We start from the raw sequence: 20159 nt of genomic DNA, 5'->3' as shown, positions 1-20159 counted from the left end.
CGGGGGAGGGGTTCTTAAAGGGCCAGCTGGCAGCTCTGCTCTCAGCTCTGCTCTCAGCTCTGACACAGATGGCAGAGATTTGTTTACTGTAGTCATGGAAACCACAATTGGCACTTCTCTGCCCTCATGTACATACTCTCAAACAAACACTTGTAGCTTCTAAACTAAAACACTCACACCTTCAGAAAACACACCATTGAATTCCTGAGAAAAAACTCTACGAACTGATGTCTTTACATTACACTTTTGACCAACATATGCAGAGTTATGACTGTGTTTGTCAGTAAAACTGCCAAATCCTCCTCTGCTCTCCACTCTGACAGAGATGGCAGAGAGCGAGCAGAGAAGGGAGGGGCTCTTAAAGGGCCGGCTCTCAGCTCTGCACTCACACTGTGCAGCGCACTGAGGCTCGTATCTCCTAAACTACAAGGCCTAGGGATTTGCCGATTACACCGTTGGATTCGGGCCGGTGTCAAGGACGCGGCCGTAGGCCGCGCAGGGGCTCAGGCCCTAACAACGCTGCTTGCAGCTTTAATTTTCATTCTTGTTCGAAGCAGTGCCGCTTTTATAGATTTCCTAAAGCATGACCAGCTTTGATTCCCACCTGTTTTCTGACCCTGTAGAGAAGGAGCGTCCTCTGAGTGTGACACAAACAAACAGGAAAAGCTCCGCTACATTTGAATATCAGAAGGAAACCCTTTCATTCTGACTTGCTATTTGTTGCAGCCTCTAAAATTAGAAGAGGAGGAGGCTCTGAAATGGTAATTTAACATGTGTATCACACCACTGCAGACTTCAAAACTCGTGTCAAGAGGAGCAGCGCTCTGGTTACATAAGTCAGTCAGCTGAAATAACAAATTCAAGTGTGAGAGAATTCAGAGATATTGTGGCAAAAAAGAAGAGCTCGAGGCTGTTCTTCTCAAGGTTTTACCCTCTTCGACTTTTAGTCGTTCTCTTCTCTTTCGATAGAACAAGATATAACTTGTCCCCTCAGGTTAATTTATTCGTGGCCATGAAATATAACGTTCCCCATTTAATTACTTCCAGGGCACAAGATCCAATCTTTTCACTCAATTTCATTAATTTGAGGCAAAAGCATAAAACTTGTTTCATCAATGTAGTCGTTTTGAGGACACGAGATATAAACTCTTCCCAAAATCTGATTAATTTGCGACTAAACTGTAAAAGATAACTTGTGCCCACACGTTTAAATTCTGTGTTGAGTCTTGTGGCAGCATAAGAATCAAATTCTGGCAACCCAGCAAATTCCCCTTAAGATTCGTGCAGCTTGCACACATCCGAGAAGAACCAGGCAACGAGTGTGAAGAGGAGATGAGCGGGAGACACTCAGCAGGTCTGAGGTGACCTTTTAAGGGCACTTTCACACCTTCCTGGTTTAGTTCAAGTCGTCTGTGTGTAGCGTTTAACATGCATATGTGCAAGTTTACATACTTGTATTCAGCATGCGTGTGTCATCCTGCTTGTGATGCACTTTGTAACTGTTTTCAAAAAAGTGCCACGTAAATACGTGTTATTAATTATCCCCCTCACAACCTCCTTCAGGAAGGAATAAGGAGCAAAAGAATAAATCAATAGGAGACAAATGATCCTGTCCAGCTGGGGACTACAAGTAGCAACTCCAGAAAAGCAGGAAGTCTTTTGCTGTGCTCACACACTTCTCGGAGTCTGAATTGAGACTGGAATGTGATGACGGAGGCACATTGGTGAGTCTCCCTGGTCTCCCTCTTATCTCCAGTTCATTGCAGAGAGACACAGCATTTACAGACATATGCAAGGATCAAGCTGAGGTTATTTCTCAGAAACTGAATAGAAAATGGTCTAAGTATTTTTTTTTCTTTGACTGAATATTTATATATTTTCAAAGGTGGCGTGACTTCATCATCTTTTTGTGTTTTTTACATTTTGACCTCCTGGATGTTTCCAGATCCGAGAGTCAAAGCATCGCCTGCAGCTTTTGGCTTCCTCTAAATTGATGAAGCTCTCAGGGACAGAAGACAAACTTGTGCGGCAGGTTGAAATCCAGCACTTTTCCAGGTTTAGTGAAGGTGACGATATAAAAGAGCCTCTTTATTAACTGTATGATCTGAACTTACTCCCAAACGGGGAAAGAAAAACACAATGGATTCACGTGGCAGCAGGAAATTTCAGTTTCAATGTGTCGTATTTCCAAGAAAAGTCAGGCAATTAATCAGACACAATTTTCAGTCTTCTGATCACTGACATGTTTCCCTCCAGCAAAAATGCCCGAGGCTGAAATCCTCATCTACCTGCTTAGATTTCCACCGTGAGGTTCAGCGTATTTGAACCAACCAAAACATTAACTGGGTGTTTGGGTCTGACACCATGTAAGTGAGTAAAATTCAGATATTGATGTACTGGCTGAGTTGTGAATTTGATTGCTTCTTTGAAATAATCCCCCCAATGTCAAACACTTTTAATGCCCCAAAATTACAGCAAGTATCTTTTTCTGACAAATGTTCTGCACAAAGTAATAGTTTTTATACAGAACATACCAGACAATGAACTTGGAATTTCTAATATCGTCTGATATTAGAAATTCTATCAACTTCGCCATGTGGTTCATCTTGTCTGCTTTGATTCTCTGTGCCTGCAGGTCACACCAGTGACTCCTGGCAACCAGAAGCTAGTTTTGCTTTATGTCCAGTTCCTTCGTCTCTAATCAGGCGAGTGGTTCAAGTTGGGTAACGATGCTCTCACCTTTTGTTCTACAGCCTAAAAATCATCAGTGTAAACTAAACTCATGAGTCCCAAAATGTGTGTGTCCTGAGACGTTAGCTGCTAACAAGGCGGCTAAAGGCGACTACAAACATCACCCCGCTGAAAACAGAAGGCATGTGAAGTTGTGGGGATGCAGAAGTCACGCGTCTCGTTGAAGTTTGTTTACAGCTTTCAAAAATCATAAAAGTGCTTAACAAAACTTATCAGTCTCAAACTTTTGCTAGCCCCAAAGCTCATTTCCAGTAATTGGCTTCTGGTGGAGAGAGCCCATGGCAACGCTGGACACTCGGCATCCCTGTGGCGCTCCGTTGCAGCCTTACAGGAACCTGAGGGCCTCTGATCAGGGTCTGCTGGGGCTTCTTGCCTCAGGCTCAACATAAAAAGACACTGTGCTTTTGAAGTGTTCCTGCCCAAACTTGGAACTCTCATTGGACTTCAGATTTGTGGCCAATCTTTAGAGCGGAACCGTTGTTTTCTCCTGCTTCTTGTTTTTCTATCTGGCTGTCTGTAATTACAAGAGCTGCTCTTCATAGGTGCTACATGAAGGAAATTTACTCACTGAGTTCCAGGAACGTCTCCTGTCAGCTTCCATGGGAGTGTAAATTTGTTGCATTCAGCGGTCGGTTGATTTAAGCTGCTGCAGACGTCAACAGCAAAATCAGGGTTTCAACTCTGAACATTTTTCCGGGATCAAACTCCCAAAAATATCTGGAGGAGGTGTTGCAATTTTCTAGACATTAATGCAAATAAGAATCAGCCCGTTGGATGTATTTTTACATACAGTAATGTCGACTAGAGAAGTCACGCAAACCAGTCGTCAGGTGCCAGTTGATTACTTTTCTATGGTACTGATACCAGAGCTGCTTGAGATTCAGAGAATTAGAACGCTAGAACTTTCTGTTGTGGTCTGAAGTGAAACTGCAGAGATCCACGAGATACCACATCCCGCCTGTACACACACATCTGACTTCAGCTGTGTGTGCAGCAGCCGTTTATTTTCACAAGTACAGATTTGATGTATTATTTATGTATGTATAGCAAGCGTGTAATCGAGGAAGTGAAGGAGTCCATCTTCCTTTTTTCTACTTTTTCCATTTCATTCCAGGAGAAACTAAAATCACATGATGAGCTCAGGCGATCCAACTGACGTCTTTGACGGCGAAGTCTCAGTTCTTAAACCCATTTAGAACCCCAATGTGGATATCCTCAGGACACACACACACACATATCCTTTTTCCATAACGTGGACCGTGGAACCATCTGTGGCGTGCAGAAATGCAATGGCAACATTTGACTCCAGTGACTGAACCGAAGGAAGGTGGAATTGTTGGCCCATCCCAGTGTCCAGGTGGATTAACTGGTGTCACTGGGTCGCCACCAGATGGTCAGCGTCCATCGGTCATGCAGAAACACAGCGAAAGCAACAGAAGTTGGCACTAAAGATGGAAAAATGTTTTGATATCAAAGAACAAAAGGGGAAAGGTGCAGCACCAGTATTGAAATGTTCGTGTTTCTCCACTTGGCTCCAGTAGATGTGTGATATAAGATCACCAGAAAAACAATGCACCATTTAAATTGTCCTGACAAGTGACTCTCTGAGTGAATCATGACTCATTCAGCAGGAAATCTAGTTGCACCAGGTGAAGGTCAGGGTGGATGGTTGGGAGTAAGGCGAGTGACTTCCATACCAAAACACCAGAGCACCTTCAACCTTCGCCAGGAAACATTCAGCTGATTCAGCTTTTCGAGAAAACCCCACTGCCTTCCAGGACTGAAACGTCGAGTGCGCTGACAGAGGAGCTGGAGACCGAGACGGTGAAACGAAACCAAATAGACAGTGAAGAGGTGGTAAAAAAGGAGGGCAGATGAAGAGCTGATGAGGTCAGAGACTATAGAAGCAAGGCTGGGCCAGTGAGCACTGATGAACTGATGAGACGCAGGCGATCACACAGGGACAGGACGCACACAAAGACAGAAGCCAAACAGCACCTGATGGACATCCCACGAGACAGGGTTTCCCTTTTAGGTGAGAAACAAATATTCTGATATCATATAGACATTACCTGAGCTTGCTAGCAACATCAAAATAGCAAGTTGGTCTCTAAATGTTGGTTTGGGATCTTTTAATAACATCGGGTTGGAAAGATTGCAATTTCTGTCAGGTCCATTCACGTCAAGAAACAGAGAGATGATAATGAGCTTGCTTTGTTTATTATCGTACAAACTGGCGGTATGGCTCTGTTCAGAGGAGTCCCCTGATGATTTTTCATGAGCACCATGAAACAGGGGACCAGCAGCGTGAAGGAAGGTTCTCCCAGTTTAAGACTGGAAGAGCAAACATACCCCCGTGAACAGAGCAGCAACATGACATGGAACGAACTATGCCATGTATACACGACAAGGTGGAGCTGGGGAGGTGGAGGGTAGCAAGTTGCGAGCAGGAGCAACTGTACAGCAAATAGCAGCAGCAGCAGCAGATAGCAGATAGCAGCAGGAAGCAGTAGATAGCAGCAGTAGATAGCAGCAGTAGATAGCAGCAGTAGATAGCAGCAGGCAGCAGATAGCAGATAGCAGTAGATAGCACCAGTAGATAGCAGCAGGCAGCAGACAGCAGGCAGCAGATAGCAGCAGATAGCAGCAGATAGCAGCAGATAGCAGATAGCAGCAGATGACAGCGGGCAGAGCAGCAGCCAGAAGCTAGCAGAGTGGGAGTTGAGGCCGGGTGACATTTAAGTTGAGAGGGGCCAATCAGAAGCAAGGGATTTGATCAGCTGATGCTGAGCAGCTGTGATCAGCTGATTGATCAGTTTGATTGATGGACAGGAAGCCAATAGCGCTTGACTACCACGGCCTGACAGAACTAACGCTAACGCTCGATATTTGCAATGGCTCCTCAGCTAATTTAGTACTAAGTCTTGTAACTTTGCCTTTTTGGGTTTTTTTTTCCCACTCTGTTTTCCCACTGAATCAAATATTTTGTGGTCAAGATGCGTCTGCTTGTGTTTTTTTTTTTTTTTTTGGTTCCTGGTTGGTTGTCCTGGTTGTGACACCAATGGAGGAATAAAATGGTAAGTGTTCTTCTGTAAGGAGAAGGTGGTGTGGCGAGGGGGGGTCACTAGAAGTTTATTGTCCATGCAGAAGATGTCCAGTTCTTCATTCCATTTGGGTCAGTTTGTTTGACAGATCTGACCACCTCTAAGCTCCCACTGTCAGCCCAAGGCAAATGGTAATGTTTGGCATTGTTTAATGAAATTCAGCCGCTGTCGTACCATGACGCAAACGCATTAATATCCTCTTTTTAATACCAATCTGATGTGGAAAGCATGAATTAGTCCGCTGATACAAAAGCACTAATGGAATCTGTGGGAGCCTTTTGTATAAAAGCATCCATAAAAGAAATTAAAACTCCTGTGGATTTTGTTCATTTCCTGTTTAGTTTTGTGTGATTGCATCTGATGAATTACAGACTCCAGCTTAACCACAGTCACGGTCAGGAATGAGCAACACTGAGACGCACGCTTTTCATAAAAGACGTTTTCTCACAAAGAGGATTATTCAGAGAACGAGCCATCATAAAAGTGAGGGGGAAAAAAGAGAACAAAAGGGAGTTCATTGTCTGTTCTTTGCCCAAATAATATTTTTGGCTGCACTTCCATATTGAGACTGTTTTCAACAGCAGAACAAGTTCAAGAGATTTGGTCAAAAATTATAGCCAAAAATTATGTATTTGATCAAATCCTGCAGAGTATTATAGTCAAAAATATATGGACGGCCTCTGTTTACTCTGTATCATGAGTGACCTTTGCAGTGTGGTTGCAGCACAGCAAGCACAGACGGCCTGGCGCTTCGTGAATACTTGTCCTGAAAAGTGAATTTCGCTTCTGCAATGCTCACAAATTAGAGTCTTGAGCTCAAAAAGACCTTCTTTTCCCCTCCACGGGACTCGTATGTGACTCCAGAATGCAGAAAGAGCCAGCCACGACTGCAGTCTGGAGCAGCAGCAGTGGTAAGACATCTCCAGTCGAGTAAGAAGGCCAAATACACTGTTTTGGGTGAAGAATCACTTTTGGTCACATGATGTCGACCGGAGCAGAAACTGGGACAAAGGGGTGTCCGCCTTCATTTCCACTCATAGTTTCATAGAATCTGAAACCCAGAAACAAACACTCAACAAATTCCTACAAGCAGTAAAACAGTTTTACTCCAAACTGCATCAAACCAGCCTCTTGATACTTTGGTTTGATGTGTTCTTCTCTTCGTGGAGCTCGCTGCAAGTGAGATTCAGATTTGGAATATTGCCACTAATGAGCAACCAAGAGCTGCACAAAAGAAAACATGAAACGATGGTCATTAAGAGTTCCGTCTCCTCTCCTTCCTCTTCCTCCTCCTCCTCCTCCTCCTCCTCTTTGTGTGTCTGCTTGCATTTGCTTTCATCCAGCAGAGGTGTAAGTAATCACACATGTTTTGTTAGGAGCTATTGAAAAGGCTGTTCTGGTGTTACAAGGAAGGAAACTATCATAGATGCAGTGGGGTTCTAGGTTACGGCCGTGTGCCGACGCTGAATGGAGCTGCAGTTCTGAGCCAGATGAGTTCCATCCTGAGCAGATTTGTAAAGGGCATCTTGTGCTTTCCGGATGATTCTGGGTACAACATGCATCACCTGGTAAATTCTACCTGCGATGAAGGGAGTCTGAGCATGAAGTCCCCTTGTTAACACGCTGAGGTTTTGCTCTGCATGTCCAGCGGGTGTGTTGCAATGACTCAGATGTCATTACGGTGCATTGATCTGGGGCCTGTAGTCATGTAGAGCACCAGCGTGATATCATGACATATTAAATAGCGCGCCACTTTTAAGCCCATTTCGCATGTCCTGTTTACACATTTGAAGCTTTTAGAGTGTCATCGAGCGCCATTAAGTCCCCATTAGGTAGAGACGGTGTGTCGTTTTACAGCTGACTTTGTATTTACTGCAGTCCCGCTGCACACGCCAGGATTTCTACATGTGAAGCGCTGCTTCACCCAAACCTCTTTCAACTGGGTGACTTGAATTCATAAAAATGTGGGGGGTTTTTGTCCCACTGCATGACTTTGCGGTGACTCCGGAAGTCAGAAAGCAGCAGACTCTAGCATGGACCAGGTCAGAGGTCACATCTGCAAGAACCTACTTTTCATCCATTTGTCTTAATGTCTACCAGAAAAAAGGGAAAGGAACGGTCTGATGGAGCTGAGTTGTTGGTTGTCAGGGAACCATCTGCTAGCTTGTGTTTTGTTCTCTTGGCAGATGTGGTTCAGGCTGGTGGTGTCAGGCTTCCTCAGTAGTGACTGAGGAATTTTAAAAGTGATGAAGTAGATTACAAGTATAAAAACTTCCTTCAGTCTTTATTTAGTCAATTTGCTACTTTAATACCTCATAAATATTGTGTTTCTCAGCTGACAGCCTCAGAGCCTCGTGTTGCTGGCGTGTGCACGTCCATCAAGCCCCAGCGACGCACACGCCAGGTTTCATCAGACGCTGCATGAACCGGGTCAGAGTCGGACGTGGATACTTGCCGTTTCGTACGTTCTCTATTCTCGTTCGTGTTAATGTAGCAGCAGTTTAAACAGACTGGTGTCATTCGCCCATGAACACTTGCACAGATGCACGAGAGAGGTTGCCACGGGCTGCTCGGTGCTGTCTGACATCACGAGCGGTGAGGTTTGGGGGTTTTTATACTAGAAATCTTGTCGTGTTCTTGGTTTCATGGCTCTTCAGTGTAACTCATCTAGACTCGCGTGGGTGGCTGTTCCTCAACTGAATCCAAGAGGTTAGGTGGTGGTGTGGAAATACTGGAAATTTGTTTTAAATTACATCTTTTTTTTTTTTTCTGTAGGAGGACGTTTAGGCCCTCCAGCCAATTATGTACCTTTCCACATTTGCTCCCTCATTTTCAAACAGCCAGGCATCCATGCTCACAGTCACATACAAGCCCGCCTCAGGTAACAACCTCCCCCCCTTTGACGGGTGCAGCCAATAACGCTGCACTCATACACAACAAGGCCATTAACTTACCAGAGCAAGCGAATGCTATCACCCACATCCCTGCAAGAACAACCACTACATCTCCTCATACAGCGGCCATATAAATATGAGCCTCCCCCTCCATTGTTTTATTTAATACATCTTTTTTTAAAATTATTTCTGTTATTCAAGAGCTGAGATTATTTTCAGTGAGCAAAAGCAAGACTTTTTTTTTGCAAGATTTCTTCTTTGACGCTGCTTATTAAGTGAATATGCTGTGAGATTTCTAGACGTCCACGCGGTTCAGCGCAGGCACAGAAATTGTGTTTGCGGGTCGTTCTCAATGTCTCGGGCGCGCCTTGAGTGAGTTTCTTCACATTTGGCACAAACATCATCGGATTTTAGCGTTTACATGTTTAAGGTCAGGGTCAGTAACCTTTTCCATGAAGATCCACCGACTAATGGGAGTCATAGATTCGTCCCATGAGAGGCCCTCCTAGACGAGACGGAAAGGCGGCGACCTGCTCGTTTGAGGACATGTTGTGTCTCTACTTGTCATTGTGAGCAATGAAAGGAATCTCTTGTTCTCTGTTGCTGTCACACATTCCCACTCCCCTCGCTTTTCTGATTCTCATTCGTCTTTGTCTCCACGTTTGTCCTGATTCTTCTCATTCGTTGGATGAGTCACTCACTCTCCTGGTGACTTCTGACTCTTTTCATTCACAATATCAGATTTCTTCTTATCGTCCCCCCTCGTCTCTGTCTCGTTATTACGGTCTGCTTTGCTCTCTTGCACCTTTTTTTTGTCTAGTTTTCTTTCCTTGAACGTACAGTATGTCCCTCTTTGCATTTCGCGTCCATAAATGACGACTGTATTTCCTCTTATATCACAAACCCACTGCTGCTTTATTTGCTTTCGTTTTCGTCTCTTCTCTATCACCTCATCCTCATCGCACGCGGCAGTTGGAGCAGCTACGCTGAGCGTGTTAAAGGAATGACACGGTGGATTCAGTCAGGCTAATCCCATTAAGTGTTGGGGAAGAAACACAGGACCTCAGGAAAGTGTTGTATTTTGGATACTGTAGCATTCAGTAGGCGGTAGGGGGAAGCTCACGAGTGCTCAGAAATAACAGAGAAGTTGAATATGTTTGAAGCCGGGCTCAGCGGAGGGTGAGCAGGGGGTAGGTGCAGTAGTGTGTGTGTGTGTGTGTCTGCACATGAAGACAATCCTTAAATATCTTGGCTTTTGTTCAGGGATGCAAGAGTTTTACTCCCTCAAAAACACTTAGGAAGCAGCAGGGACCGTCCAAGTACTTCTAATGTTTCCAGTTATGACACAAAGACCCATCACGTTCTCTTACGTTCCACCGCAGAATGTTTGCAACGATGACTGGCGAGGCACAAAAGCGCCACGTATTTCCTTTGTGACATATTCAGGTCATTTATTAATGCTGATTTTGTGTCGCCAGACTAATAATCTACAAAAAGAAGTCCACATGTGGTGAAGGAGTAGAACGACTCTTGTCACTGTTATTAAAATAAAAAGGACATTTCTAACCAGATGTGTTTCACGACTGTTTTAGAGGACGGCCAGGAGAAAAGCCCCCCGCGACGTTCTCTGCTCTTCTTTCGGGAACATAAATGCTCCGCTGATGGTCCAACCCCTCTGCAGGCTGAGGTATGATCTCATGAATCGTCTTCAGCCGGTGACGTTCTGGCTTCCTCTTCATGACCTGTTGATTCGCTCCAAACCACGCAGCTCAGGCATATTTGCTCTTCCATGGGAATCCTAGAGTTCACTTCAAGGTAGCGCTCTGATTTGAATGGAAACACAACCAGTGGAGGGGGAATCGTCCCCCCCAGTGTGCTGTAGGTGGGGCTTCGATGCGCTCGGTCTCGGTAGGTCAAATATCACTGCTGGTGGGTAAAAGCCACCATTTTTTTCTGATTTTCACTACTGCTTGAATGTGGCCTTCCTTCTCCATCTGATGTCGGATTTGGGTTCTGAAAAGATGTTTTATGAGCCCATCAGTCGCTGCTGGCGACACGGAACCTCTCAGGGACACGAAGCCAGCAGGTCACTTCATCCGCCCAGGTTTAGACCTCACCTGTCGTCAGAAGATAAACCTTTATTCGTCCCTCAGGGGGGGAAATGGCACTGTTGAAATGGCAGAAACAGAGAAGTAGCAGCATAAATTCATCTTTGTTAATCAGAATTATTTAGCCATCCTGGAAAAGCAGTGGGAACGATTTCAATCTGTTTCCGCCGTCTAAATAACTGCTAAAGCCACAGAGCCCGGCAGCCCCTCTGCATGATGTCTATGGTGGATTTAAAAAAAGGCAATTTAAAAAGTTCAGCGGTTCACCGGGGACATTTTTGAAGACATGCTCCAATGCTGGGTGCTTTATAAGTCTAACGCCAGTCTTTGAGGTTAATTTCATGGATTCCTTCATGAGAAAATAGTAATTTTGTCCTGGATAATGTAATTTTTTTTTTTTGAGCTGAGATTTTTACCGGACAGAAACTTTGGTTTGAGTTGAAATATTTACAAAATTCCTTCTATCCTTGAGGAAGACTTTTGTCCTGCGTTGTCTGAGTAAGCTGCCGAAGGCTGCAGGTCCCGGACCGTCAGGCGTGAACACGTGTGTGAGTGACGGGCAGAAGGTCGGGCAGGGGGAGCAGATGGGGTCAGTCTTCACCTCCACCGCATGAAAGATTAAACATCCCATCCTCCTCGCTTCAAGACACGATCGGTGTCATGGCCGTCCGGTTGAGGTCACCGCTATTTTTCTGCCGCCTCGCTGCACTCTGAGTCATTATAATCAACATGTCGTTGACGCATCATATTATCATGTCTAGTTGGCTCACGTCATGGTAATAACACTAAAAGCCTGTGATTCAGTGTTGAGAGAATTTGACAGCCCCTCCACTAACTGCCGTGCCCCCCCATCATTTCTCTATCACTCACTCATTTGCAGCCCTCTTTCACTCGTTCATGTCTCTTTTCCTCCCTTTTGTGCCAGAATTCGCCACTTTCTCTTTTTTTTCCCCTCCCTGTTTTGCACATCTCCTCTCTACTTTCTGGAACTCCCACTCCTTTTCTCGTCGACTTCTTCATCTCTCTCTCTCTCTATCCTCCTCCTCCACTCTCTCACCAGGCATGCGACACTCTTTTTTTTTTTTTTACTTGAAGAAAACACACATTTTGTAGCTCGCAAAGCTAAACTTTGCTGCAGAATTTTATTTTATTTTTTTCAAAGGGGGAAAAAAAAAAAACCTCTACTGTGAAAGCTGGACAGTTCAGGAGGGGTGGAGTTCTCCCGGAGCCTCGGCTTCTCCTGCTGCTGCGTTTCTAAAGCAGAATTCACTCTTCATAATAGGGGTGTGCGTGAATGTGGGGAGGCTGAATCAATCGTGGTGGCTCATATGAACGCTAGCCTGGGCAGCGGCGAGGCAGAGGCGAATGAGTCAAACAACAAACTGCGTCACGGCTGGCATCAGTCACAAGTGCTCTCAGATCAATAAAAACACAAAATCAATGCAGTTTTCTGTTGCGGTTGCACACAGAGCTGAAGTGTACTTTGAGTACAACTGTTAAGTATGATTTCCATCAATTGCAGTTCCCTCGTCATGTGTGGGAAGCAGCACCCTCACCGGTTCAGGTGTCCTTGAGAGACTTTGACTGGTTTGAACTCTGGCATACAGACACGCGGGGAGGAATAAAAATAAAAAGGTCCTTTCATTTGTACAACTAGTAATGTTGTACTTTCACTAACCAGAAAAATCAAGAGCAGTTTTGAGGAATTACCTTGAAGTACCAGCTAGTACTGGACATGTCGCTGCTGTGCAAAGGCCAACACAAAGTTTAGAATGTCATACGATGGTTGAAGCAGCTGGTTCTACGGCGGCGGTGATACGTGGCCGTCCTGTTTAGGGACTCGTTCCTGCAACACTGTTTAATGAACGCCAAAAATAAAAGAATTGTAGCTTCATGCTACACGATAAACGTTTGTCTCTATCTGCACCGTCAGCGCTGTGGAGGGCTTATTTGCAAATCAGCAGCACGTTGAGAAATGTGTTGTTGACGTGATGCTATCGCGTGTCCTGCTAGCAGAACAACAGCCAATTAAGAGAAGAAATCTCATTGTGTCTTGAATACAGAAAAGTGAATCACCATTCTGTCTCTGCCGTTCACTCCTCAGTCCGTCACAGGCTCCTCACTAACAGAGTTTGTCACCCTTTCTGCAAAATTACACTCATACATTTTGAATAACCTCATTTCATTTAATAATAACACAGGTCTCTCTCTCTTTTTTCATTTGTGCATCAAAGAGGTGACTCATGCGTCTTTTGGAAAGATGCGTGGGTGAAACTCTTGTGTGAGAGTGTCTGAGACTCATTCAGGGGGAAAAGATGTTTTGTTCTGGCCAAAAAAGCAGGTTTAATTTCCCACAGAGTGACCAGAGAGTGAGTCCTCCCTCTGGGCTGTAAAGTGCTGGAGGAAGCCTCGATGCAGAATATTAAGATGTCGTGATGTCATCTTTGACCTCCAAAGTCCTCTTAGGATCCCTTGTCATTTCCTGGGAGGAGGCAATGAATAATGGTTAAGGAATCGTTTCGATCGTGTCAAATTGGACCTAATCTTCCATCTCTTCAGGGATAAATGAGAAATTAAAAAAAAAAAAACAAACCCAAAAACAGTCCAGTCCTGAGGGAGAGCCAGCGACTGGAGAAGGTCTGGACTTTGTTGACTGCATCAACCGAAGGTTCTTGTTGCGTGAGTTGGGTTTCCTCTATGGAACCAGAGCTCTGTGCTGGTTGGTTCTGGTTCCAGTTCTCCTATGTTTCATTAGTGTTTTCTGGATCTACCTGACACTTGGTTGTCCAACGTGTAGGCTGTTTGTTTAACAATGTGGGTTTTTTTGGTCTGCTAGAATCTTTTTCATCCATCCAAGTTGTCCAACCGTCCACCTCCATTGCTGTGTGTTTAATCGCGTCCGGGGGAAATGCTCTGATCGAGGGTGCCTTGAAACGGTGTACCTGCTGGTCAGTATTAATGCACCCACACTTTCCAAAACAAAACAAACTATTCTGGACTGAAATGGAAATTTGAAAGGAAAGCTTCTTTAAAAAAAAAGGAAAAAAATTGTCAGAGAAGTAAGTACTTGAGCATAGAATGTTTCCTTAATCTCTGATGATACATTATGGTCATTTCATGATGTCATTTTTTTTTCTTTAAAGGTTAAACATAAGGACCTCTCTCTCCACATATGACATGCTGGTACTTCCTTGTCGGGCCCATTCCGTGAGGTCATAACTGCTCCATAAACCAGTGTCAAATCTGGATTTGCAGATATGAAAAGTAACAGATGGTTCTGGGGACATTAACATTTCTATGACATCTGTCTCTGCCATCCCACTGTTGGCCTTCATTGCTGCTAAGCTAACTAGCGGTCAGCTGCTTGGTGGAGGTCTGGAGCTCCGTAATTCACCAGAGAGAACTGAGGGGTCAATGAGCGTATTTCCCAAAAAGTTTGTATGTTCATCTCAGAGTCTGTGCTTCTTATTTTAACTTAAGTAAACAGGTTAAATCATCTTCTTCTTTAAAGCATCTTAACTACTCCTCGAGTAATGAATGCGTGTATTTTTGCTGCCTCTGTTGATAGTTTTACGTGGGTATATACTCAAATCCTGGAGCTTTCAGAGCTGCATATCAATTAGACGCCACCACTGTGCATTGAAGGATTCTGGCAGACAGTTTGCTTTTATTTTTAGAAAGGCAGACAACATTTTATTCTTAGTTCTGTCTAATAAAAACAGCACCGTGATCTAAGCTGCTCAAAGAGAACAAGTACCTTGTTCAGCTTCAACTTACTTTTCACAAGCCGTTCAATATCTGATGAAAACAGACGGTTAAGTTTCTCTGCCAAAGTCTCCAAGAGTCAATGAAGGCTGAGGTTTTGTTGTCTGCATTTTGTACTCAGGCGTAGAGGTGAGGACGAGTCTTCAGCTCTGCCAGACACTTGCGTCCACAGCTGTGATTTACGTCCCTACAGAGGCTGCGGTCAAGGTCAGCGCCTCTGGGTATTTTCTAATCACTCGCCGCTTTGAGCCACCTGTACAGAAACTTTAAAGCATTTTTAAATTTGGGAAAGGTTTAAAGCCTTTTTCCTTCAACAGGTAAAACACTGCCATTGTTGCCTGCTCCTACAACTTACTAGAATTCTATGAATATCATAAAATTATATAAATATCATGTGTAATATTCCATTGGACCAATACGGTAAACTGGCTCTTGCATACAGCACTTTAACGTTATTTGCGTTAGTTTTGTTTTTATGTCGGTTCTGTGATTGGCCCACGATATATATATATATATATATATATATATATATATATATATATATATATATATATATGAATGATATAATTATATATATATATATATGAATGATATAATTTTTTATATATATATATATATATATATATATATATATATATATATATATATGAATGATATAATTATATATTGTGTGTGTGTTCTTGTACTTGCTACATATTGAGGACTAGAAGATATATTTAACCACAGACTGAGGCCCGTTTGAAGGTCAAGACTTGGCTGGAGGGTTTAGGTTTAGGTTCAAGGTCAGGGGTCAGGCAGTCAGTTGAGATGAATAGGTTTAGGGTCAGGGGCTAAGGAGTGCATTAGGTCAATGAAAGTCCTCACAAAGATATAAGTACAAGGATGTGTGTGTGTTTATCACTCTAAGAGGCACTCTGTATTTTTGTTGTATTATGAGTACAGTGACAAAAAATAACAAATAAATAAAAATGAAAAATAACGTACCTTATTGTGGATGTATGCCCATCACAGTTATCATGACCTTTGACCTCCGAAGAGTTTTCAGGTCATCCTTGAGTCCCAGTGGATGTTGAGACGAGGATTAGAAACTCCTTCAAGGTGATCCAGAGACTTCACGCTGATTAAAAAAAAAAAAAGAAAGATAAGAGGGTTGAATGGTAAATATACTGCCTCTGCCAATGGGTTCATCCAGGATGAAACTGAACTGATTTTGATTTCAGGTCAAGTGTTCACATCATTTTCAGGCTACTCCATCTTGTAATTGTCAAATGTGATGCTTTTCAGAGATGTGCATGACCCACATTAAACTCTCATTCGTCACCAGAGTCGCCTCTCTTTTCTTTCTCCTGTTTCATCACAATAATGTGCCGCATGTGCACGTGTTGCTAAACGGGATATGAAGCTACTATTATCCCCAGGACTGTTCTTTGTTGCTGCCGACAGCACAAAGTCGTGCAGGATCAGTGTTGCATCTTTAATCCTGCTAAAGAACGTCCTCTTTGGAACAAGTGCTTCATACAAAGATGATTAAAGGCTCGGAAACATGACTCCGGCGTAGTTTAGTCTGGCTTGTCTGGTCAGAAACATTTCATCCACAACGGGCTTAGTGTCAAAGAATTTCTACATGAAGTGCACCCATCAGCAGGATGCGCACGATACTGGGAACCACTGTTGCCGCTGGAGTGTTTTCTGTCTTCTATCTATCGAACGAGTAACTTCTCAGTATGATGTCAATGGAATTCAAGGTGAGGACGGAATCTTAGCGGAAACATTTCTTATCTGCTGTCCTCACGTAGCGCTGCCTTGTCACGGTCCTTGGCCCCATACCAGCGTCCAAGGCACCCTTTTCTGTCTGCCTGAGGTGCGTCGGGCTGTCAGTCAAGGCCAATGCAGAGCCACTGACATCCACAGCACGGAGCCGCAGCACCAGCTGCCAAGGCAGAGGCGATTGCGCGACGTTGACGAGGTGTGCATTTGAACCTCGGTCACGATCCTTCCCTTGATTCACCAAGTTGCTCTCTAATCTAACCGGATCATAGCAGCGACGCAAGTTACCATCGTTTTTGAAAGCATTTATGGTCACTTTTCAGAGTCTGTACCCGTTGCCAACAAGATCATCTGGCCTGTCCAGCGTGTTTGTTTGGATCACCACCACCACCACCACCCATCCACCCACCCTACATGCACTTTCCCCTTCGTGTTGACATAAAAGCGGGGTGTTTCTGGTCTAGAAGCAGACAGGTTTACACTCCAGTCAGTTTGAAGTCTTCTGGGTATCACAGAAGTGCCAAGTGTGCCTCAGTTGTTGCTTTACTGCTGCAGGTCTCGCGTGTCACATTTGTGAACTCGCATCATCCTTCCCGCCGTCTCTGATTATCCGTCTCTTGCTGAAGTCCTTTTTGATTCTTCCACCGGCTTTTCTGCATACTGAGGAATCCCAGCACGCTTTATGCAGCCAATTAATCTTCCCATAGCCATCTATTGCATGTCTGTCCATCCGGCTGGGAGAGAAATCCTTGACCACATCCTTGAACCGCTTCATCCTTAGTTCCTTCTAATATTAACATTTCAGGGATGCAAATGGCTCCATGAAAAAAAAAACGCCTTCAGTTTCCAGTTATTTTTTTCACGAGCCATTCGACAGCTGATGAAAACAGACGGTTTTGTTTTCATTGGCAAAGGCGATGGTGGCTGAGTTTTTGTTGTTTGTATTTTGTATTCACAAGGCCTTGGTGGAGAGAGTACTTTTCCAGCTCAGATGGAATGTGGTGGTGTGTTCATCACTCTGCTGTAAATGAGGTGGTCAACTCACGGTCACCCTGACTCTCCAGACTCTCCCAGTCGAAGCCCAGCCCTGCTTCTTCCGTGGCAGGTACAGTTCAGCCCGTCCTCCTGTCCCACCCGCTCCCTTCCTTTCTCCCTCTCACCAATAGAAACAAGCTGCTGAAAATAAAAACGTGAACAGCAGCAAGCAGCATCCCCCTCGAACAGCTGACTTCATCTCAAATATCAGGTTACCGAAAGGCGGGATACACCCTGGACAGGTCGCCACGGATACAGACAGACGACCATGAAAACCTACAAACACGTTTTTAGTGTGTGTGGGGAAGCCCGAGTCCCTGGAGAGGAACCAGACACTGAACATCCAAATTCCACACAGAAAGGTTCCAGGCAGCCGGAACCATGTTGTAACCACTGCAATCAATCTACTTTTTCTAGCATCATGTAAATGTTCTGCAAAGAATTTTTCTTTTCTTTTTTTTGTTATTATCTTACACACTAGTGTCAGATACACACTCTGGAAACCAAATCCCTCCAGAGAGGGAAATAAAGAATGAGTTCCAGTGAAGGTTATCTGTAAGAGAGATGTCTTTATAACTCTTTTGTCCTACAAGTGCCCCACAGCGTCTCCAGGCACTCGCCTTATGGGCCACGCGGCTGTGCTAAAATAATAAACTATTACCAGCGAAGAGATAAGGTGGCAGGATCCCTGGAAAAGATTGATGGCTCTACAGCCTGTTATTCCGTCCTGTGCCGTTATCAGTAAAGGTTTGATCAGATCCATTTATGTAGCCACCAGAGAGTTTTAAGAAAAGTGCAGGTGGAGGGAAAAGGCTTTTAACTCCATTCTCTGCGCTGCGAGGGCACATTTCCGTGCGCTTGTGAACCTGCCAGATGATGTGATTTGGCTGACAACCACTGAATGCTGCAGTTTCACCCACAAACATCTGGCTTTTGTGCGGCGGGTGACACGAGCGCTGGAGGGTGAGGCGACGACCTTGCATTGCAGGATGACAAGGAAGGATTATTCACTTCTTACCTTATCAAGACTCTGTTACAGTCTATCTGAGGCAATTGCCACCTCCACCAAGACAGTGATGGGAACTAATTGTTTGCAGGACATCTAAAAAAAAATGCTAGACGGATTTTGCTTCAGTGTTGGTGGAAAGATACCGTGAGTGGGAAAAGTGATAATGTGGTTAAGATTGTAGTTCCTTGATGCTGAGGACTGTTTAGGCCACTTGCAGAGTGTCGGTATCCACAGTAGTTTTCTGAATGCTGAGTTTGGATCAAGTGGATTGGTTGACAGAAGAATCTATCAGCCTCCAGAGAGTATTTGTAATCTAAAATACCTATTTTCCATCCAGTGGTTGATGCTATTTAATGATACTGTGTTCATATTCTGTTTGCCGGGAGCCTCATTGGCAGAGCTTTACATTCTTTGACTGCTTTCTAGATGTCATGTGATGTATTTTTACACGCATGGCTGCTCATTGGGTGACACCTCTGACACACCCACAAAATGAGACTTATTCCTCGTGTCCAGGCATCTTCCCGGTGGTTGGCGCGGGCAAACGCAGCAGCAGGTCGTCTCCAGTACATTTCATGATGTCCTGATCATGATTTCCTCAGTATGGGATCACCACACATATTTATAGGAAGCTGTTCGTTTTAGTTTATTCATTCATTTCTATTACAGAGTCCTTTGCCGACTTGCAAATGGTTCAGTGTTTTACAGACAGGTTTCCATGTCGGCTGTGGCCAGTAGCGAGGCGCTCATCTGGTCCATCAGGTTGTCTGGTTGAGCCGTGGCTTCAGTCGCAGGGTTCTCCGCTACGTCAGTGGTGTCCCTGAAGCTGCTCCTGGACACGTTTCAGGCCAGACAAGAGCACAAAATGAAAGAAAATGTACCTGAAATCCAACTGAGCACCATTTGAAGTAACCATCGTAAAATGTTGCACCGCTTGAATGTGTTCACAGATCATTTCATTGGTTTTAGAGACACAGATTATGAATGTGCTCATCAGAGATACAGCATCTCCACCTTATTTCTATGTAGTCCAAAGGCTATTAACAGCAGTTATGTAAATGACGCATGCTAATGTTGGTTAAGATCCTCCGGTATCCAGGTCATGATGTATCCAAGTGGGAAACAGAGGGAACTGAGCTTCCTTCAAATTTAATCCAAGAGGTTTCTTCAGTTCTGAACTGGTTGGAAGGAATCGTTTGCGTGCACGCCCCCCTGCATGCTAACCAGCTGCTAGCTGCAGTGCAGGCCCACTGAGAGTGACCTGAGCTTGAGGTTGAGTCCTGAAATTAGTTTTAAAAATATACTGACTGAAGCTTATCACACAAAAAGTTGGAGGGATCCATTTTGTGAGTCTGCGCAGCGGCTAACAGTGCTCTCACTTTCACTGTTATACATCCAGTGGGATGCACAGAAAAAAACAAAATTAAAGGAAAATGTATTTACTGGCAACATGAAGGGGATCCATAGCTTATTTGTAGAGCGACTACCTGCCTTTAGAAACCTGGTATGTGCAATAATTCCAGTGTAAAATGTTACAAACTCAAAAACTGAGGTACCACTGTGTAAAAATGTCATCGCTTTTGAAAGACAAATGTCAACCCTTCATTTCACCCTCTCCTCCGCCCTCCTGAAGACTGATATTGTACTTTTGAGGTAACGAATGTAACGTTGCGTGAACGTTCTTCAAGGCTTGTCTTTTGCGATAATCATTCATGAACGACAATCC

The sequence above is a fragment of the Aulostomus chinensis genome, chromosome 16, assembly GCF_037954235.1.
Source record: "Aulostomus chinensis isolate RoL2024-O1b breed Wild chromosome 16, RoL_Achi_v1.0, whole genome shotgun sequence".
In the NCBI taxonomy this organism is placed as follows: Eukaryota; Metazoa; Chordata; class Actinopteri; order Syngnathiformes; family Aulostomidae; genus Aulostomus; species Aulostomus chinensis.
The sequence above is the reverse complement of the archived record's forward strand: the minus strand, read 5'-3'. Positions refer to the sequence as shown.